This window comes from Sminthopsis crassicaudata, chromosome 2 (genome assembly GCF_048593235.1).
Source record: "Sminthopsis crassicaudata isolate SCR6 chromosome 2, ASM4859323v1, whole genome shotgun sequence".
Taxonomy (NCBI): domain Eukaryota; kingdom Metazoa; phylum Chordata; class Mammalia; order Dasyuromorphia; family Dasyuridae; genus Sminthopsis; species Sminthopsis crassicaudata.
This window is the reverse complement of record NC_133618.1, coordinates 522,758,078-522,781,570: the sequence shown is the minus strand read 5'-3', so window position 1 is coordinate 522,781,570 and position 23,493 is coordinate 522,758,078. Positions and strand designations below refer to the sequence as shown.

At 36.7% G+C, this 23,493-nt stretch overlaps 1 long non-coding RNA gene across 1 annotated transcript; it reads left to right on the top strand.

Annotated features, from left to right (window-relative positions):
- The first annotated feature begins 5,403 nt into the window (after positions 1-5,403).
- Positions 5,404-21,514, top strand: LOC141553692 (uncharacterized). The gene is made up of 3 exons (XR_012485586.1): positions 5,404-5,532; positions 13,904-13,971; positions 20,106-21,514. It is a non-coding gene; the product is annotated as an uncharacterized LOC141553692 (long non-coding RNA).
- The last annotated feature ends 1,979 nt before the right edge of the window (positions 21,515-23,493 follow it).

Genomic DNA, 23,493 nt, shown 5'->3' with positions numbered 1-23,493 from the left:
GGATCCTTGCCAAGAAAACCTTTAATGGGGTCTTGAAGAATTATACAGGACTGAAAAACACCAAAAATCAGGAAACTTTCTTTCCCTTGGCCATTGGAGGAGGGGTATCATTTCTGGAACCATAATCAAATCAACACCACTTCTGTTATTAGAAAGGGTGTGTCAAGCTTCTGCTCTACAGTTCCATTCATCATCCCTGTAACTATCCAAACTAACATACCCCTCATAGGCCACCACTCCCATACATGTGTTTTTCCCCCCACTCCCTATCCGAATCTAAATTTTGTATTTGTATCCCCAGGCTTAGCACAGTGCTTGGCACATCATCACTAATAAACGCTATCTTGGTCATCCGAATAAATATTTTTAATAATTCATTCATCCGTAGGATAGATGGTTGGAAAATCAAGCATAAAGCATTTCATAACCTATAAAAATGCTATAGAAATGTCAGATGTTACTCCTTAAAAGCTGCAAAATCCTTTTGGTTCCAAAATTTCAGAGTTGGATCCTGGATCTAAAACAAATTTGTCTTGCTCCACCTTAGCACATTTCTAGTTTCCCACTTCATGCAAGATTCTTACCTAAAATATTCCTGGCAAGCACTCATTCAATTTCTGCTTGAACTCTTTCCATGTTCAAGGTCATTCTATTGGCAGCTTTAATTTTTAGCAAGTTCATTAATTATTCTAAATTAGTATTGGCATAATATTAACAAATTTTTTTTAAGTGCTTAGCTAAGCACTTAGCACTTAGAAGGTACTTAGAGTCTGTATTGTCTCCTTCTCCAACTCATAATAATTTCTATCTGTTCATTGATCCTACCTGTGCCCTCCATTAGAACATTAGCTCATTGAAAGCAGGATCTCTTTCCTTTTGCATTTATATTCTTAGCACTTCAGTGTTTGGTCAAATAATAGTAATAAGACTTTTTCATTCATTCATTCGGTTGTTGACAGAATGACTTCTACCTAACAGGCCTTCAAAAAATCTTAAAGTGGTAATTATCTACTCTCCAACTCCTCTCCAATTTCTTTAGGACATGCTTCTTGAGACCCCTTACCCATTTTTTTCACCTTCATCTTGAATGTCACTTTCCTCTGGTCAATTGCCTTTAAAAATGAGATACCTAGAATCAATCGACAAGAATTTATTAAATGTTATCTATATGCCAGTCATTATACTAAGCACTGAGGACATATATGATATTCATCTATACACATACATATGTATGTGTCTATCTCTTGATACATCTAGATATCTATATCTCTGTGAGAAATATTTAACATAACTTTTTAAAATAAGAGAAGATTCAAAATATAAAGCAACAAATTTCCATTTAAGAAAGCCTATATGATAAATACTACACATTGTGTTCAGAGTTGTCAATCTTTGCTTCCTTTTCTTTTGTTCTCGCTTGTGTTTTTTACTTTGTTCCTTTTTTTCCCAAATTCTTCCCTCCCCTTCCCAAGAAGGCCACAATTAAGCACAGATATATATATATATATATATATATATATATATATATATATATATATATATATATATATATATATATATATATATATATATATATATATATATATATATATATATATATATATGTATGCATATATATACACACATAGACATCTGTAATCACACACACACACATATATATATACATATATGCACACACTTATACAATCTATGTAAGATCATACTTTGCTTGTTTGTTCTTTTCTCTGAAGTGGGGTAACATCTTTCATAAATCTAAGATTTTCCTTATTTTTTTCAGTTGATTAATATAGCTGGCATATAATATAGTTTCCCTATTTTTATCTTTCAATTAAATATTTTAACTTTAACTTTAAGATTATGATTAGTACTTCTACTTATTTTTACCAATATCTCCTACTCTCAATGATAATTTTATGTTTGTCTGTTCTCTTCTTCCTAAACTTACTGACTCCTCTGCTTTACTTCTACCCTTTACCTTGCCCTCCTATTACTGATCCTACCTCCAAGGATTCCTCCCTTATTCTCTCTCCCTACCCTTCCCCTTGCCCTCTTGTTTCTATCTGAATTTTGGAGAATTTTTATAGCCTTCCAAATGCATATGTTGTTCTCTCTTTAACCCATTCCCATTTGTTCTCTCTTTAATCCATTCCCATTCATTGACATACCCATCTATTATTTCTCCCCCATCCTATTCCTTCACACTCTTATTTCTTTTTTTTTAATTTTATTTATTTATAATTTTTTCACAGTACATATGCATGAGTAATTTTTTATAACATTATCCCTTGTATTCATTTTTCCAAATTATCCCCTCTCTCCCTTTACTCCCTCCCCTAGATGACAGGCAATCCCATACATTATACATGTGTTACAATATAACTAGATACAATATATGTGTGTAAATACCATTTTCTTGTTGCACATTAAATATTAGATTCCAAAGGTATAAGTAACCTGGGTAGATAGACAGTAGTCTTCCCAGTGTTCCTTCTCTGGGTGTAGTTGTTTCTGTCCATCATTGATCAACTGGAAGTGACACTCTTATTTCTTTATGAGTTTAAAAGACTTTTATTGGATATCACAGTCTTTAGAGTTACTTAGGTACTGAGAAATTATGTGACTTGCCCATAGTTGTAACAGCTAATGTGTCAGAAACAGGAATTGAACCCATTTCTTCCCAAAATGTAGGCTGATCCTCTACCAGCTAAACTAAGAACTGTTTTATTAATACATTTATATACTTCAAATCTTATATTTAGTCAGGCTAAGACAGCTGACTATTTTAGCAACCAAACTACATTGTAGACTCACATTTAATTTATAATCCATTAGGTTGTTGTTCAGTCATTTTTTCCAGTTCTGTCCAACTCTTCGTGACTCCATTTAGGATTTTCTTGGCAAGGACATTGGAGTGGTTTGCCATTTTCTTCTTTAGTTCATTTTACAGATAAGGAAACTGAGGCAATCAGGCTTAAGTGACTTGCCGGGTCTAAGGTCTGATTTGAATTCAGGATAATGAATCATACCGACTCCAGGTTCAGAACTCTATCCACTGAGTCACCTAGTTGCCTTCAATCACTAAGACCCCTAAGTTTTTTTCAGAAGAATTGCTAGCAATTCAAATGTATGATACTGAACAAGTCACTTAAATTCTATCTGCCTCAGCTTTTTCAACCACAAAATGGGGATCATAATAGCTCTACCCACTTCCTAAGGCTGTTGTGAGAATCAAATGAAATATTTGTAAAGTGCTTAGGTCAGTGACAGGCATACAGTAGGTGCTTATCATGCTTGTGTTTCTCTCTTTATCTCTTTCTCTCTGTCTCTTTCTATCTCTCTGCTGTCCTTCTCTCTCTCCCTCTCCTTCCCTCTTTAAACCTATCTTATGCAATTGGTTTTTTGTTTAACCAAAAAGTAGAACTTTGTATTCATCTCTATCCATTTTCCCATCAGTAGCTTATCCAGATTGTTTAAAGTCTTGATTCTGCTGCCCAGTGGCAGCTTTGTGTCATCCCCAGATTTGATATGGATATCATTTATGCCTTGATCTCAGACACTGATGAAATGTCAGCTAGGACAGAGAAGAGGACAGACCATGTGCTATTAATGCCTCAGCCAAAATCATACCAGTCCCTGTCTTTCTCACTTCCTACTTAAAGTTCCTGCTTCTGCCCTGGGCATGGTCCTTTTTCAACAGAAAAGCTGCACAGTTCAGTACTTGGCTTCTAACTGCACATTTTCCCCTCTTAAAGTTTGCCAGGAAAACTAGAAATAGCATCTGGCACTGGCTGAATCCCAGAACTTTTTTATTTTTCCCAGAATGCCTCCCCTCCCCTATTTTCACATAGGCCAGAAAGTGCCTTAAGTTGCTACTCTTTGAACTGGATATTATTGAATGATTTTTGTTTTATTATGATATTATTAGTAATAGCATTATTATTAACATTACTTATTTAACCTTCAAAAGATTTTATTTCACTAGGTCTTCCTCAACCGATAGGGATCAAAAATCTTCCCCTATCCATAGTGGGTATTCTTTAAAAGTAGCTGTGACCAAAAACAAAAAAAAAAACCAAAAATTTTTAAAAAGAATAAAATAAAACACCAGTTATGGTACAATTTATGGGGAAATGTATATAGTCAGAGAACCGGAGTTCAAAATCCAACTCTGTGTGACTTGTTCTCTCTGAGGCTCAATTTCTTTCTCTCTATAATGAGAAGGTTGGACTAGATGGCCTCTAAACTATCTTCCAGCTTCACATTTCTCAGAGTAAATAAGACACTGGATTTAGAGTCAGGAAAATCAAGATTTGAATCTTTTCTCAGACACTTCCTGCGTAATTCAATAATCTTTATCTATATAATGAGAATAATAATAGAACCTTCCTCCTTGAATTGGTCTAAGAATAAAATGAATATTTGGCAAATCACAAAGCTATTATTGCTATCTCTGTTATTATATGATCCTTGCTACTTGTTCAGTCACGTCTGACTTGCCATGATCCCATCCGAGGATTTCTTGGCAAGGAGTTAGGGTTAGGGTATTCTGCCATTCCCTTCTCCAGCTCACTTGACAGATGAGGAAACTGAGGCAAACAGAGTTAAGTGACTTGCCCGGGATCACAAGCTAGCTGGGTAAGTGTCTGAGGCCAGATGAGGACTCAGGAGCTCAGGAAGATCAGTCTTCCTGATTCCAAGCCCAGTGCTCTATCGGCTATACCATCTACCTGCCCTTATCTATAATTCTACAAACCCCTTAATGAAGAGCCTCTCTAAAATTTTCTAGGCCAGTCTTCAGAGAAAAAACACACAGCCTACCATCACACCCAAACTCAGCTCTACTTGGACTCCATGTCTCACGGAGACCTTGGAGAAGGACCTCATTGAAAGATTATCATTTTAGCACAATACACCCTGAACAAAATGGTCATTAATGCCTTTGTCCCTTAGAAAATTGGGATCAGAAATTATGTCAGGCAATAACCTTGAACCTTGGCAGGGGAACAGGAAAACTCTTTAGTCAGCAAAACTCACAGAAAGAGTCCTGGACATTTGTGGATTAGCACGTCTCTACCCTCTGAGAATACAGCTCTAGTTTATTACAAGACACAGAGCTATGATTACCTTCTGACTCCCTGCTGGGTAATAGTGTAACTAACAGTCTGTCCTCTTGTCCTAGTTTTCTGTGTCTTATTTCTTTTTTTTTTCTAACTTAGACTTCTATCTCCAACATCTCCCTCTGTCCTTACTCACTGCATGTTCTAATAAAATAATTAATTCTTTATTTCACTGAGCATGAAAGAAAGCACTGGACGTACAATGTAAGGGAATGTTCTTTAAGAATTCCATCTGTATCTTGATTTAAGTGGGGAGGAAAAAGGGAGGGTAGGAAGGAAGACAGCCAGACTGATTCCTGGAGCCAAGGGGCAGCTCCTTTTCCCTTTGAGCTGAGGAGACCATTAGGAAGAAAAAGACCCAGAAGGCTGATGAAAAACGCTGGACGGGGCTAATCCATTGGATGTTGTCTGTGAGGTAATAGGGCGCACTGGCCCCTTCTGGCTCCTTGAAATTCCCACTACTGAGTCATTCCTTTGCTTTAAGGAATTGATCTTCTAAGGCCATCATTTAAAATGAAAATTATCCTGAAATGACAATATACAACACTCATTAATATGCCATTTTATGAGGCAATGGTGGAATCAGGACAGTTAGGTGGCACAACGGATAGAATACTGGGTTTGGAATCAGGAAGATTCATAATTATGAATTCCAACCTTACATGACATTTGCTGGCTGTGTGACCTTGGGCAAATCATTTAATCCTGCTTGCCTCAGTTTACTAATCTGTCAAATGAGCTGGAGAAGGAAATGACAAACCATTCCTGTGTTTTTGCCAAGAATGGCCCAAATGAGGTCATGAATAGTAGGATGTGACTGAAACAACTGAAAAATCACAATAGTATTTATCCTTTGAGGTAAAATGCATAGGGTAAATTCTCCTATTTCACATTAGAGGAAACTTAGGCAAAAAGAAATTCTTCACTTGTCCAGGATAACACAATTTGTAAGGCTAGATTTGAATTCAGATCTCCCTGAATCCAAGCCTAGCATTCTATCCCACCTAGGTGCCTCTTGGTGACTATTTAGTCTTTCCTGATTGATAAAGAAAAAATCCTCAGAAAAGCAAAAGCAAATATTGAAATTCACATGTATTCTCTAAGAAGGGATCATTCATACATGTATATTGTCATACAAGGGGCTAGTCAGTCTATTGAGTTAATAAATCCATACATACAACTAGAATAAGCATGGAATATGGAGCATGAATTTGGTCCAGAATTGAATAGAAAAAGGGGATGGATTATGTTTGGGAATTTTTTTTTAGTATTTTCAATGATTTCAAGCTTTTTCTTGGCATCAAAAAATACATATTTTAACTAAATATGCTCATGATGATACTATATGGCTGTGCACATTGAAATATCACAATCTCTGAAGAATCAACATCACAAATAAGTCCAAAAGGCAACAGAGAGCACTGATAGATTATCTGTGCTAAATAAGATAGATTTTTTTTCTAATTCTAATTTTTTAAAGCAATAAGTAGCATTTATATAGTGCCTACTGTGTGGCAGGCATTATGCTAAGAATTTTACAAATATTATCTCAGTTGATTTTCACAGCTTCAGGAGGTAGATACCCCCATTTTGCAGCTGAGGAAACTGAGGCAAACAAGTTAAGTGATTTGCCCAAGATCATATAATAAGTGAGTAATTGTCTGAGTTTGAATTTTAATTCAGGCCTTCCTGATTCCAGACCTAGTGCTCTATCCACTATGCCATTTAGCTCCTAAATTAATGACAATTTCCAACTGATTTAATTAAAAACAGGAGTTTAGCATCACTTCTTTAAGACAGAAGTCCCTCTCTATCTACCCTGTTCCCAGCTTATTTTAAAAATCATACAAATCTATTCAAGAGGCAGTTTATTTGATGTGTGTTTTTAAGATCGACAACAATATTATTTCTTCATGTTTGGAACTTTAAGATTATAAAATATTTAATATTCATTGAAGCTAAAGGCAGATATTGATACAAATAGGCAAAGAAACTGCTGGGTTTCAAAATTTATTCCATCATTCAAAGTTTTGGTAAACGATAGAATTTCATAAAAATCTTGCCTTAGGGGAATGTATGAGTGTATCTTTGTGCCTGTGTGTCTGCCATTGCCCACAGCTGGCAAGAGAAAACATAAACAAGACACTGAGATCCCAGTACAAAAGGCCACTCTGACCTTAAATACCGAGGTATGAGGGAATAATAAATTATACGTAGCATTAAAGAAGAAAAGAATCTGCCATGACCCTCGTTTAAATGCTCATAGCACTAACCATCACTGTTGGACTTTGAGAAATTCTACTTTTCTACCTAAGCTTTGAGGCAGGGGAAGGTTAAGTACCAAAGTATCTTGTCAAGAAAACTTGGGTGGAAAGCCCAATGAATAGCAAAGGCCTGATAAAAAGCACAAGTTTAAAATCTTTAATTGTCTGGATCTGTCCCTGGACTGCCAAAAGAAAACATTAAGGATAAATACACAGAAGGGCATTTATGGGCTGTGGAATCCATAAAAAGAAATAGCTGTTTTTGACATGGCTTTCTTTTTGGACTCCACTCTGCATCACCCCTTCCCCATTGCCAGCTTCTCACATCTGACTGGAGGGCTAGAGAATCAGAATATCAAACTCCTCCCTGTGCTTTTTTTTACAAAGGACAGAAACTAAAGTTTGGGGCTCATTCCTCCTATATCTGCTGCCCTACCTATTTTTTCAACTCCACTGAACAAAACACCTCCTGGGTGTCCCCTTCCTCACTTTTCCTGACCCCTTTTATAGGTTGTCTTCCTCCATTAGAATGAAAATTCCTTGAAGATCCAAGATTTCTTTCCTTTTATTAATTCTAGCTCCAAAGTTTAGCACAGTGCCTGGCACATGTTGTTGATCACTCAAGTCAGACTCTTCGTGACCCCCCTAGGCCATACTCTCATGAGATTATCTTGACAAAGCTACTACAGTGGTTTGCCATTTCCTTCTACTGTGGATTAAGGCAGAGATTAAAAGATTTTTCCAGAGTCATGTGACTTGTGTCTGAGGCTAGATTTGAATTCTGGCCTTCCTAATTTCAGACCTAGCATTCAATCCACTGAGGACCTAACTGCCCCACCTGCCACACAGGAGTGCTAAATAAATGCTTATTGTATTGGATTGGATTGATTTTGGACTGTCCTTTTGGGGTCCTAGTTTTATATCAGTCCCTTTCTTCTTTCCTTCCTTCCGTCCTCCCTTTGCTTCTTCCTTCTTTCCTTTCTTTCTTTCTTTTCTTCTCTTTTCTTTCATGCCTTCTTTCTTTTTTTCTTTCTATCTTCCTTTCTTTCTCTCTCTGCCTCCCTTCCTTTTTTTCTTCTTTCTTTCCTCCCTTTCTTTTTCCCTTCCTCTCTCCTCCATCAATCTCCCTCTCTTGTCCAGCCTAGAAGTATATAAGGGTTCATCACTATCTGAAAAAAAAAAAAAAAGAGGCAAGGAAAAATTTGACCTGTTCTTTTTTCTGATCTGAACTGTTTCAATCTTCCTTAAGCAACATGATGGGCCACCTGTTCCCAGTAGCTTATCATATTCCCATTGAAGCTCAGAACTCTTGAACTTAAGAGATCCACCAGTCTCAGTCTCCCTAGTATCAATGAGAGGATATAAAGATTTTCCACTCTCAGAAATAAGTGGAAAAGAGACTTCACATTCCCACTTTCCACACCTCATTTTTCATCTTGCCTCCCAATTTTCTAGTTCCCCAGATTATAGGGAATTCATTCTTACTTTGTATAATATAACTTTTAATTAGTTGGAATATATATATATACTATATATATATATATGCATATATATGTATATATATATAGTGTGTGCATATATATTATACTAGAAAAAAATTGAAACTTTATAGATTTCTAAGATAAGAGTATATGAGACATCCCAAGAACTTAAAAGGATGGGTCTACCTTGTTTCTAGGCTTTTTTGGAAAGGCATCTAATTAGACAGGTATTAGCAATATCTGGAAAGTGAGATTAAGGTCTAAGATAGGTGATTTTCTTGAAGAAGTCTTATAAAAACATGAACTGCTTAGAACAAATACTGATGTTTTTTTAACCCCTGCTTCTGGAAATTGGTCTACATTTTAATTGTTTCTGTGTGGTTCCTAGGTGGGGTAAGGTACAGTTCCAAGTTTTCCAAATTGGAACTTCCTGCCCTGAGGATCCCCAGGAAGCTGAACTAGATTTAGGAATGGACCAAGACTGACTGTCCTAGGCAGCTTCTGTCTTTGAAGTTCCCCTGGCATCACTCCTCTAGAAGAATTTCCTCTCTTTTTATTGACATTTCCAGGAAAATAATTCCCTTCCTCTAATTTAAAAAAAAAAAAAAGTATTCTTAGGAGAAGATCTGGAACTCGATTTCATTAATGTTTAAATGACTTATCACAACTTGTGTTTGGAGTTAGAGGATGCAGGTTCAAATCCCAGTTCTGCTATTTACCACATAAGAGATCTGGGGTAAGTTCTTTAGAGCCATCATTTCCTCATCTATAGAATGAGGGAGTTGGATCAGAAGACCCCTATGATCTCTTCTAGCTCTAGATAAATGAGCTCAAGTGTAATCCTTGATTGGGCACTTGCATTTTAACAGGATCAAAAGTGGGTTTTGTACATATTATATTAGCAGCTATAATATATAACCTTAGAGAATTGTCTGAGGCTCAACAAGATTAAGTGACTTACTCACCTGGTATTACACTACTAGAATCAATGGCAGAACATCTTTCTCATTCTTAAGAAAATCAAGAGGGCTAGCTAAGTAGTTCAATGGATAGAGTACCAGCCCTGAAGTCAGGAGGACCTGAGTTCAAATCTGTCCTCAGGCACTGAATGAAGACTTCCAACTGTGAGACCCTGGGCAAGTCACTTAACCCCAATTGCCTTAGCAGAAAGGAGGAAAGAAAGAAGGAAGGAAGGGAAAGGGAAAGGAAGGAAGAGAAAGAAAAGGGGAAAAGGAAAAAAGAAAGGAAGGAAAGAAAGAAAAAAAGAAAAATAAAAGAGGAAGGAAAGAAAGGAGGAAGAAAAGGAGGAAGGGAGGAAGTACAGACAGAAGGAAGGAGAGAGGGAAAGAAGGAAGAAAGGAAGAGAGGAAATAAGCTGTAAAGTGTTAGGGTAGATATGGAGAGTATTTAGAGGATATGCTTCCACTTTTTCTCCTATGATCCAATAAGATCTCATCATTCCACCAAAAACTGCTTTTTTCAAAGCTTCAAAGCTTCAAATCTCTTAATAGCCAAATCCAATTATCTTTTCTCTCCAACTTCCCTTTTGTCATTGAAGATATTGCTCACTGAATCCCCCTTGATATTCCTTTCCTACTCCTGCTTCTCCTCTTACCTATCAATGCCATTCAGCTTCTTTTACTGGACCCTCCTGCCCTCTAACCCTAGATGTTCCACAGCATTCTGTCCTGGGTCCTCTTCTCTTCAACCTCTATGCTACTTCTTTTGATGATTTCATCAGATTCCATGGATTTAATTACCATTTATGTGTTCGACCTTTCCTGTTGCAGTTCCTCTCCTGACCTCCAGTATCCCACTCCACTCTTAGTAAGCTATCACATTTGAATATCCTTTAGAGTTTGCAAAGCTATCTCTTTTGGCCATTTCTAAACAACCTGTATTTGGGCTATCTTCCTTTCCAACTCTGTCCCACCAAATTTTGCTGTCCTCTCTTGGGATTCTAGGCTCTGAAAAATCAACTTTTGATTTATAGTGCCCCAAACCAGGCTTCCTCACTACTTCCCCACCACTTCCAAACCATACTTGCATAAGTGCTAGCCCCACTTGCCTGCTTTCATGTGTTGTCTTCATCCATTAGAACATAAGATCTTTGAAGGCAAATAGTCTTACTTGCTTGCACTTGTATCCCTAGCACTTGTCACAGTGTCTAACATATAACATAAGTGTTTGATAAGTGTATTTTCATTCATTCATCCTTACATATATCTTAAATCATTTGATCTTCATATTAATCTATAAAGAAGGTAGAGCAGATTTTATTAGCCTCATTTTACAGATAAAATTCAGATTCACAAATGTGACTAGAGAGTCCAAAGTCATCAGTAAATAAATGGTGAACCTAAATTTTCTGTCTCCTACTCTTGTCTGTTTCCCCTGTGCCACATTACTTCTTGGAGTTCACATTGAATGTAAAGAATATTTCTGAAGTCAACTAAAGTTATATAGCCGAAAGGTGAAACCCCAAAGAGACCCCAAAGAGTATTCCTTATTCCATTGCCCATATCACCCAGGACCTACAGTCCTAATATGCTAAATTGTGATCTGCTTTTCCAGAGGCTTGGAAACGGAGCAATCAAATGATTTGGGTGTTTGAGAGTTCGTGCTGAGTAATGATAGGCAAAGCCCCAATTACCCATAGACTCATGTTACCAAAGTGACAAAAATAGCATCGTATTCACTGAAAGCTTTGCGCTAAAGCCCAGGGAAGGTTCGAATTACATCATTATAGCAAAATTTCACTTGCATTTTCATAAATGTCTGAAATAGCCCGAATGAACAGAATACTAAGTCCCCAAAAGATAATCATATCTGGGCCCTAGGGTTAGAAGTGGTATTTGTTGAGGGCAGGGGAATAGAATTACACCCTGAGAGCTCACATACAAGTAGAAGCAGCTCAATTAGTTTGAGAATTTTCAGCACTGCCAGGTTTTGTCCTTACTCTGGACTATCTTATCTTCTGCTGCTATAACATCTGGCTTCCCAGATCCAGCTGTGGTCTCCACACTCTGGCTGCTGGTCTCCTGTACAAATCTTTAACTTCCTTTACTGGCAGTCCAGTTCAGATCCTTCCATATTCTTCTCTTAGAAGTGGAGAATCTCTGAGTCTCCAAAGAGCCCTTCTGGGCTTCTCAATCTGAACCCAAGTTCCAGTCAGCCAATTAGTTACCTTGTTCTCACAAATCTGAGCTGGTCAATTAACCCTCTCAACTCCCAGGCTTACAGCAGTTCCCTTTCTTGAATAAGATTAGCTAGAAGCTAGTTGATTAATATCCTATAACAGTGATTCTCAAATTTTTTAGTTTTACTAAAAAAATTATTAAACAATTCTTCAAAGATCTTTTGTTTATATCTATTAATATTTACATATTAGAAATTAAACCATTCTTTTATTTTTATAAAAGCATTTTTGACTTCATGGACTTCCTGAAAGTGTCTTGGAGATCCCCAAAGTTCTTCAGACCACAATTTAAGAACCACCACAATGGTAGCATGTCCTCCCCATCTAATTACTTAACTTATTAGTGTGCCAGGCAATTTTCTAAGACTCCATATCAAGGAAGGAACTGATCTGCTTTGGTGGAAGGAGTTATCTCATCTGACAGTTCTATTTATGAATCACAAGTCAGTCCCTACACTAAGTCTACCTGTTAAAAATCCTATCCATTTCTCAAAGTTCAGATCCAATAACAATCCTCCATAAAAGTTCTCTGATCTCCCAATAAGAAGTGACGCCCCCCCAGTTGTATTCAGAGCAGTTTTTGTACATCTCCCACAAGCACCTCCTTCAAGAAGAAGTGACATTGAAAAATCATTGGCAGAATGTTAGATTCCAGAGCCTCACCCTTAGAATCTCCTGAGGAACCTCTTTCTTCTTTCTCTCTCTCAAAAACCTACTCCTTTTTCTTCCTGGACTTCATTCATTCATTCATGCTTCTTCCATACATTTAATGGTTTTTCATGTATAAATATTTTCCTTGGGTTCTATTTTTTTAAAAATAGGCCCTTTGGGGCAGAAACCAAGCTTTATCTCTTTATCCCTCATGGCAGCTAGTATTATGTATTACATGTAATAAGTGTACAGTAAGTGTTGAATGTTTGTTGAATAAAGCAAAATTACATCTAATTCCCAGTCTGTATGGGGCTAACTTGCTATAATCTCACCTCTCTCAATAAGGCTCACAGAGTGAGGACATAAAATCTACTCTACCCAAAGCAATAAGTAAACAGCATTAGGCAGGGATTTGACTGTGAAATTTCTGTGATATGATTCCTCACTTTCATCCCTATTTGAACCTCAGTGCTCAGAGGAGAACACACTCAGCTATTCCATGAGCTAAGCCTGCATATAGAAATCATAAAATAAGGATTTGTGAAAGGGTTCATGTCATTTTAAAATTTTCAATTCACTTAGCAAAGTCTATTATGAGATATGAAGACTGTGGAGTCAATAAATAATGATAATCTTTCTAAATGTAATAGACTAGACTCCTTTGGGATGATAGGAACAAAGAGTTGAAATACAGAGATGTAAAAGATTGAGGCAGCTAGGTGGTAGAATGGATGGAGCATTGAACTTGTTCAATCATTAAGTCATATTCAACTTTTCATTATCCCATTTGGAATTTTCTCAGCAAAATTCTGAAGTAGTTTGCCATTGCCTTCTCCGGCTCATTTTATAGATGAGGAAACAAGCAAAGAGGGAGAGATTTGCCTAGGATTACACAGATAGCAAGACTTGCCTAGGATCACACAGCCAGCTAGAGGCAGAATCTGAATTCAGATTTTTCTGACTCTAAGTCCAGCACTCTATCCACCCTGCTACCTAGCTGCCCATACTGGGACAGGGAGATACAAATTCAAATGCTGCCTCAGACTTTTTGCTAACTATAGAAAAATAATAACAATACAGCTAGCATTTATATAACACTTTAAGGTTTACAAAATTCTTTACAAATATTATATCTTCCTCAAAACAATCCTATACTTAATATTACTTAATATTATTATCCCCACATTTCAGATGAAGAAATTGACTCCGAGAGAGCTTAAGTGACTTATCAAGGATTACATTGCTAATAAGTATCTAAGGTAAATTTTTAAATTTTTATCTTCCTTAGTCTAAATCTATTGTGCTACCTGGATTGAGACAAGACCTTCAGTTTCAGTTTCTTCATCTGTAAAATGGAAATAATATAGAATCTATCTCACAGAGTAATTGTAAGATCAAACAAGAAAAGCTATTTAAATGGAAGTCTAGACAAATGTAAGCTGAAACCCATCATAGAAGAGCAAGATAGAAAAAAAGAAAAGAAAATGTGAGTAACATTTGTTAACAAAAGTTGTTTGAATATTTAAAAGAAATTAAATGTATACATCTGTACATTATGGTAATGAATGTTATTTGTTGTAATTTTAAAAAATAATGACAACCTGATATAATCTCTTTCTCTGGTAATGGTTAATGTTAGGGTAGTGGTCAAGAATCTTTGAGTCAAAAGACCTAAATTCATAAATATCTTGATGCATAATCTTAAACAATTTACTTAATCCTTTTGGGCAGAAGTCAGACTGGAGAAAGTCCAAGAGAAAGTTGGCACAATAAGGAGCTGAATCAGGCTATGGGGATGAGTGATGAAATCTAGGAATAGCCACATGAGCTACTTAGGGGCTACAAAGAATGAAGGGGCTCAGTGTTGTGTGTTTTGAGGATCTGGGCATAAGGAACACTGAAGGAAATAAGTGTTTCTTCTTCTGAGGGATAAGTGCTTGAAGCCAAGGAAAAAGAAAAGAATGAGAAAAAAAATGGAGATTTTAGTGCAACTACCAGATTACAAATTGTTGCTACCAAAATGCAAATTTCATAGGCTTAGAACTGGCAGAGACCTTAAAAGGTCATCTAGTCCAATGTTCTTAATTCACATAAGAAAAAGCTAAGTCCCTGAGGTGAAGTGACTTTCCCAATGTCTTGTGGAAATCTATATGTGAACTATAATTAAACCTCAATTCTTCGTCTCCAAATCCAGCCTTCTTTTCATTGTGTCTTGCTTAAATTCTTCAAAAGGCTCCTCTTATCAGCTTTATATCAATCACAAGTCTTGGCACACATTCTTCTACATAATGGGTATATTTCAAATTCTCAAAAATCCTTACTTGATCTCATCATCCCCACTAACTGTTGACCCAGATTTCTCCAACCTTTTGTTTGTTAAATTCTTTAAGGAAGATATCCATAACTGGTGCCTCCATTTTTCTTCTTCTCATTCTTTTCTTAACTCTCTGCAGTCTGACTTCTGAATTCATCATTTGACTGAGACTACTCTCTCCAAAATTATGTTGCTGTTGTTCAGTCTTTTTTTTTCAATTCATTCAATAAATTGCAGTGGCTCCCTGTTATCTTCAGGATCAAACATAGAATCCTCAGATTGACTTTTTAAATCATTTGCTTGACTTTTAAAACCATTTATAGTCTGATCCCTTCCTAACTTTCCAGTCTTCTTATAATTTATTCTCATTCACATATTCTAGTTTGTAGAACTATTCTACAAACTAGAGATACCAGAGTCCTTAGTACTTTTGGAACAAGACACTTCAATCTCTCACCTGTAGGCATTTTCATTGATCATCTCCTATGTATGAAATACTCTCCATCCTCATCTTTGCTTCTAAGTCCCAGTTAAAATCCCATTTTCTGTGGAAAAACCTTTACTGATTCCCATCAATGCTTTCTCTATATTCTTAACAACTTCATTTCCTGTACTAATATATCCTGATATATTAATAGCCTGTATATATCTTGGTTATACATAGTTGTTTGCATGTTGTCTCTCCCATTAAACTATGGATTCCTTGAAAATAGGGATTATCTCTTGCCTTCCAAGAATACAAATGTTTAATAAATGCTTATTAACTAACCGAAATTGGAAGCTCATAATCTGTTATAATCTGATAAATGACAAATATCTGTGCTATAATGACAGATCTCTGAATATCCTAGAAAACTCATCCAACAAACTATACTGGACCCAGAACATTATCAAAGACCAAAGAATTGCCTAAAATCATCCAGATATAATATCAATCCATAAATATTTTAGGACAATATTTTTAACAGGTTTCACAATATTAAATACTCATCATAGTCAAATTCCATGGGGGGGAATAAGCTTTCAAAATATACAGACCTAATAGAAAAAAAAATATCATGTGAGGAGAGAGCTAGATACATATCATCCCTGTCATCCTGTTTATTTCTGGAGTTGTACCGAGGATGTTTTCTGGGAATCTACTGAGGATGAGCTCATATCCTAATACTTTGACTCAACCACAAGAAACTAATATTTTTTCCACCTGTATAATAGTTTATAAAACATTGAATATAAAACTATAACTTAGCAACTTATCTCAGAACTGTTTCTGTCTGAATGCCATGAAAGACATGAGAACAAAATAATAGTAATAACAGTAACAATTCACCATTAACTAGTACTTCAAGATTGGAAAAGTACTTCCCCTATGTTATTTTATTTGTTCTTTTTCTGGATTTGTTCTGATTGAAAGAAATAAAATCATAATTATGCATAGCTAAATCCCAGGTAACCAGCTCTATCTAGGCTGGATGACCTAAAGATATTAGAAAGCCATAAGGTTTCATACTAAGGTAGACAAAAAGAACTGAATGGTCCAATCTTAGAAACAGTTTAACTGCTTTCGAATATAACAATCATGTCTAGATAGGTCATTTTAAACATGGAACTTACAAGATCACAGATTTGGAACTCTGAGGAAGACCTCTAAGGTCTTCTAATCTACCTCCCATTTTATAGGTGAGGAACCTCAGGCCCAAAAAGGTCTTGTGACCAAGATCACACAGGTAGTAAGTAGCTTTTTGCTTTGCTATTTTGTCTTTTTATTTAATAACTTTTTAAAAATTTATGGCTCTTGACCAGTTAGTGAAAGATCTACTGCCTGTAAGCCATATGCAAAAAATTGCAATTAGGGGCAGCTGGGTAGCACAGAGAATAGAGCACTGGCCCTAGAGTCAGGAGGCCAGCCTCAGACCATCACTAACTGTGTGACCCTGGGCAAGTCACTTAACTTCAATTGTTTTCCCCAAAAAAATTTTAAAATAATTGTGATTACATGTGAAAATGTCTCACCCTGAACAAGTGCTACATATAAAATAAATATGTTGGACTAGAAGAGGCTATGCAATTATAGATCATGTGCTAGATTTGGAGGCTTGGGACCTGGTTTCAAATGTTGATCTTTCACAAATCACTGACCTCAGGGAATTTACATTCAGATCAGAAGAGGCAATACAGTAAAGGATGAATGAATACTGGGTTTCCAAAACTCCCAAATGGGAGGAGGACTGGACTGAATGTCATATCAAAGCGGTTTGAATGGCCTCAATTCCTTGTGGTCAAGAGATTAGTAGCAATAAGAGAGTTGTTAAATATCCCCTTTAGACTGGCCACAGGTTTAGGAGTGAAAGAATTCACTCATTCCCAAATTATTGCAAAATGAAAGTTTATTGTTGGGCAGAAATCAGTTTGCTAAAGGACTGACTTCTATAGTGACTGAGATCTATTAAGGAAATGGAGTTTGGGCACTGAGAATGCTTTCCCAGTGGGCAGAAGGGCCCTGGTAGCTGAGCAAGCTACCTACGGCCATCTGCAAAGGCCTTAGTTGAGGGAAGCTGCTATATTGGGTATCTTGATGGGAACTGGAACAGCCAGAGCTGATCAGAACATGATTGTTGGTGGGAGCTTCAGGAGCTGAGGTTCCAAGGCTTAGATTCTTATCAATTTTCAACCCAGATCTCCTTTTGGAATTAACAACACTTCAAAGGGGGGCTTTTTGACCAGGATTTCTAATTGAATCAAAGGCTCTGACATCCCAGAAAGATAACTTATCTGGGGGGATATGCTTTCCCAGAAGGGGCTGAAACTTTGAAAAGGATCACAGATCAAAAGGAAACAAAATTTCTTAAAGGGAACACAACTTTAGTAAAGGAAACAGTTCCCTTCCGCTTCAATATAAGGTTCTTTATAGGTTGAAATGTATAATCCTATTATTAGATGGTGTCCAATGTCCCTTCTACAATTAGGATTCCATGATCAAAAAAATGTAGACACTACCAAATTTACTCTGATTGGATATGAACTCACATAGGATTGTCACAATATCCTTTAGGAATATGTCTAAGGGTTTCTCCTATGTTAGCTGATGTGGGAGATGAACTAAGGATATCACTTGAGGTTGAGTATCCTATTATTAAGAATCAGTGAATAAAAGGAATTTATTATGGTCAGGATACAAAAAGAAAACATAGCAGAAAACAGATCTCATAAACAATAACTGCAAAACCACAGGAATGAGCACTCATATATAACACAGTCAGAAATACATTGGGTATGAGTTCACATGACTATGTTCATCACTTTCCCAGCTGAAAAAATCCATCCTGAATCATGGAATCATAAAGTTTCAAACTTGGATAGGACTTCAGAGGCCAACTTTTTCAACTCAAAAAAATATATTTCAACATGCCTCACTCTAACTTTGCTTGCAAGCTTCCATGAGGGAGAACTCTTACCTAAAAAGGCACCCCATTCTATTCTTGGATAGTTCTAATTGTGGGAAAGGTTCTTCCTTTTATCAAACCTAAATCTGTCTCTTAGTAGTTTCTCTTGCTCTCTACCTTTATCATGTGGATATCCTCACCACTCAGCCTCCACTTAGCTCCTCTAATAAATGAATGAAAAAGCATTTAGTAAATTCTTACTCTGTATCAAGCACTGTGATAAGCTTTGGGGATACAAAAAGAAAAAGGAGGACAGTTTCTGCCCTCAAGGAGTTTATGTTTTGATCAGAAGAGGCAAAATAGCAATGGAAATTTATCTAAAGGGGAGATGGAAAGGCCTTAGTCCTAAAGTTATTGCAGATGAATGGATGACAAGGCCCAAGGCTCTTTAGGTTAAATTGGTAGGTCGGTCTGCTGACGTACCAAGATTCTGGAGGGCAGAGGCAAAGTATGTAGTAAAGCCTGGTGGTCCTTCATCTTGCCAGCAGAATGAGTGCTGGCTACCATCATATCTGAGCTACATCAGCTTATGTTAAAATGTTACTAGATGGTTTGTCTTATGAAGTCCTAACCCCGAATGATTGGAAATCCATAGCAAGGACATGTCTAGAACCTGGACAAAATTTGTTATGGCTTGTGGAGTTTCATGAATTATGTAAAATCTAAGTCAGATGCAATTTGGAAATAGGAGTTAACACACAATTCACTTTTGAGCACTTAGCTGGTGAAGGTCGGTATGGAAAGAATTCAGAACAAATTAATTATATTATGATAATATATGAGCAAATTGCTAAGGCTGCAATAAAAGCTTGGGGTCTCCTCCCTGGACAGAAAAAGAGGGGAGAGGCTTTCATTAAAATAGAGCAAGGTCCCAATGAACCTTTTGCAGATTTTGTGGGACGTTTGCAAACTGCTGTCAAAAGAACTATTGGAGAAAATGCAGCTACAGAAATAATGACCAGACATCTGGCTAAGGAAAATGCCAATGAGATTTGCAAAAGAATTATATGGGGATTAAACAAACATGCTCCTTTAGAGGAGATCATAAGACGCTGTGCTACAGTGGGAACAAATGCTTTTTATACCCAGACTATGATGAATGTGGAAAGACAGGGTCCCTCCTGGCAAGGGACTTCTAGAGAAACTCAGTGATGTTTTCATTGTGGAAAAATTGGACATCTAAGAGCTCAGTGTAAATATGGAGATAGAGTAAGAAGAGAGGATGAAAGAAGACCTAAAACCCCATGTCCAAAATGCAACAGAGGACTCCATTGGGCATCAGAGTGTAGACTAATTCAGGGAAATGGGATGAGGGGCCCAGGTCCAGGGCCCCAGGCAAAAAAGACTTGGGGCATGGTGGCAGCTGAGGTTACACCCAAAGAGCCTTTAGAAGGTCAGGACTCTGATGTGATCTATCAGCTGAAAAGCAATCACATGGAAGAAAGGGATTACCTGATCAGTCAGCCAAAAGGCAATCAGATTGCAAAAATGGATTACACTTGGGGAGAATACAGGCCTTTTAAACCAATAGGGCTGTGTCCAGTGCAAACAACTCCAATGTAATTGCCAGATGATGAGAAGAGATTTAAAAAGTGGTAAATAGAAGGAAATTAGATAGGTTAACTGCCTGGGGGAGAGGGTTTGCTTGTATTTCTTCAGATGGAGAAGGAATCAGATGGGTGCCAATGAGGCATATTCACCTTGTCCATTGGAAAGAGACAGAAAAAGAGAAAGACCTCAAAACAAAGGAGAAAATCTAAGAAACATCTGACACTGAAAGAGCATGGCTAATAAGAAGACTATTAAAGAACTTTAAAACCAGCAGGAATCATTGGATTTCCTATCACAAGATGAGACTAATGGACAATGGACTTATGGACATTTATAAATTCTCAATTTATGATTATTTGATCATGTTATTTGCTATATACTTCTAGCATGTATTATGTTACTATGTTACTATGTGTTTATATAATCTATGTAATTATGTGCAATGCCTCCCATATTGATGGATTTATGTTTCAAGGTCATGACCACCCTATGTTCTAAATCAAAAGAAAGGGGGAGATGTTAGGTTCTTACTAAGTGCTAATGAGATAATGAGATATTAGGTTCTTAGTAAGTGCTAAATCGGTACTTAACAATTCTCTAGTTCCGGCCTTTACTGGGAGTTTTACTTCTCTGACCTCCTGGGGAGGAGCTTGCATGCTTAGGAGGAGCAAGTTCATTGGTTGAAGTATTTTTTCCCAGAAGCCCTTGCATTATCCCACACCCATTCTGGGGAGGATAAAAGAGGATGGCACTCAAGAGATAGAGAGTCTCTTGTCTGGGCAGACTTGAGGCCACTCTCCAGAGGAAGAAGAAGTCATTACTCTGGACCAGAGTTGGCGGCAACTATCTGGAGACAACGGTTCTCTACAGGAAGAAGAATCTGTCTGAGAGATTTGAGTTGACACAGCAGATCTCCTCCCAGAGAGCAATCGGCAGTTTCTGGAGACAACAGCACATTACAGTAAATAGTCAAGCCCAGTCTGGGTAAGGGAACAAGAAGAAGACAAGGGATAATAGGTATTCTGTGGCAGCAGATCCAAATGGAACTAACCTTCTCTAGCTCCCCTTCCTACCAAAATCTTCAGTCTCACTCTCCAACGTAGCCTAAGAAAACATTTTCAGCCCCCTAATTCCTTCATGATTTTTAATTTTCAGAAAAGACTCTTGGTTCTACTAGTCATTGATTCTCAGTGATTCAGAAAGAAAAATCCAGCTTTGGTTACAGAAAATATTTCCATCCCTCTCCTAATTCTCTCACCTCTGTCAAAGGTTTTATTTCCAACCCTTTTAATCAAACAAATGTTTGGTATCCTCTTCCATTCTTAGCTCCCCAACTCATCAACTCTGCTTAGTGTTTTATAAGTTAATTAAGTTAATTAATTTACATCAGAGATTATGTGTATCATGGATACCTTTGGCATTCTAGTGAAGCCTATAAATTTCTTCTCAAAATAATGTTTTGAAATGCATAGAATAAAATACAAAGGATTATGACATTGCGTTCCAATATAATTTGTTTTCCTTATAATCTTATAGATTTTGTTATACATTTTAAAACATTTTATATATACATTCTAATATGTGTTCTATAAAATATGTGATATGTGAACACATACATATTTAATTATAAATGTATACACACACACACACACACACACACACACACACACACACACACATATATATATACTAAAATATATACATATATTCATGGAACCAAGGTTAAGAATATCTGCTTTAGGTCTTCATCCTTTCCCCCTCCCCCATTTATTGAAGTCCCCCTAGCCCATCCTGTTCTCTATCCCAACAAAGTCTTTTTATGTCCTTCACCATTTCCCAAAACTTGGCCATCTTAGTCATACTTTGAAAAGATTTAAAATCTGATCACTTTAATCTGATCACTCCATGTTCTGAGGCGGCCAAGGTGTAAAATAATAGTAATGCTATATCACTTTCTTACAGGTATTAAAATTGAGACCAAAAAGATAAGCCACTGAAGAGGATTCTTCATATCCTCAATATGATTTGACCAACAAAAACATTGGTACGCACAGAAAACAACCAGCTCATTTTGTATTCACTTCTATTTTTATTGTGCTCTGCTATTGTTTAATAATAAGGGGGAGGAGGATATGCCTGAGCCCTCATCTGCTGCCAGAATTTTTTATTACCAGGGTCTGAAAAAACAGAATAAGCTTTAATTTCTTCCAATTTTATTTCAACTTTGCCAGTGGACATCTGTGCTTGTGGGCTTGAAGTTGAAATACGTGATTAACACTTTCCAGGATTTACTTTGGGTAATTTTTCTGACAGTGAGAAGAAAAAGTTCCAAGCACATATTAACTACTCGGTATTAATTCTTTCCAGATTCCATCTTGCAAAAATACCTTTTATTTAATTACCCAGCAGCTAGGTGGTTCAATGTATAAAACATTGAACCTGCAATTAAGAAGACCCAAGTTCAAATCCAGGTTCAGAGGCTTACCAGTTGCAAGACTAGGCAAATCATTTAACCACTGCCTGCCTCAATTTTTTTCATCTGTAAAATGGAAATAATAATAGTTCACAGAACTGTGAGATACTTTCAGAATTATTAGATAACATCTATAAGAAGTAAAGGAGGGTGGTCTGCTGGTATTAACTGACTCTTCAAAAGAAAAAAAAAAATTGTACCCAAAACACACTTTGAAATTTAATTAAAAAAAAAAAAAGAAAAAGAAAAATTTAATCTGTTAACTTTAACAGTTTCCATATTGCTTTCTTAAGTCTAGAAAATCCACAAAACAATAAATCAAAGTCCTGATCTGTAATGTTGCCTATTTCTAAGGTATAAATGCTCACACAGAAAATTTAACAATGACTTCTAATGAACTGGCTGGAGCTAACACCAACACATCCCTGGTTGTATTTCCTCTAATGTTGAGTCAAAATCTATTTCTGTGAAATTTCCAATCATTGCTTAGAGTTACACCTTCTGAAGTTAATTAAAATATACACAATATCTCTTCTATGAAACATGATATCCCCCTCAGCTGTCATTGTTGACAGTTAATATCGGAACACAATCACTGGGAGAAGATACAGTGGGAAGAACTCTGGTCTAGGGACAAAGAACTTCAAATCCTGTTTTTTATTCTATGGCTCCAGACTTGAACAAAAATCACTTAATATCCTTGGGCCTCAGTCTGTAAAATGAGAGAGTTGAGTGGGTCCTTTATGGCTCTGGATCAATGATCTTGAAGACAACACCATATATCCCTTTTTATCTCTTCTTCTCCAGGTTAAACCAGTACAATTCTTTAAGCAAGTTCTCTTTTGGTATAATTTGGAATTTCCTCCACCACCATCCTAGTTCCCATCATTTGGATATGCTTAAGACTATCAATAACCTTTCAAAAATATGGTACCCAGCACAGAAAATAGCATTCCCAGTGTAATATAACCAGATCCCCTCTAACCACAGTCTTTGTAGG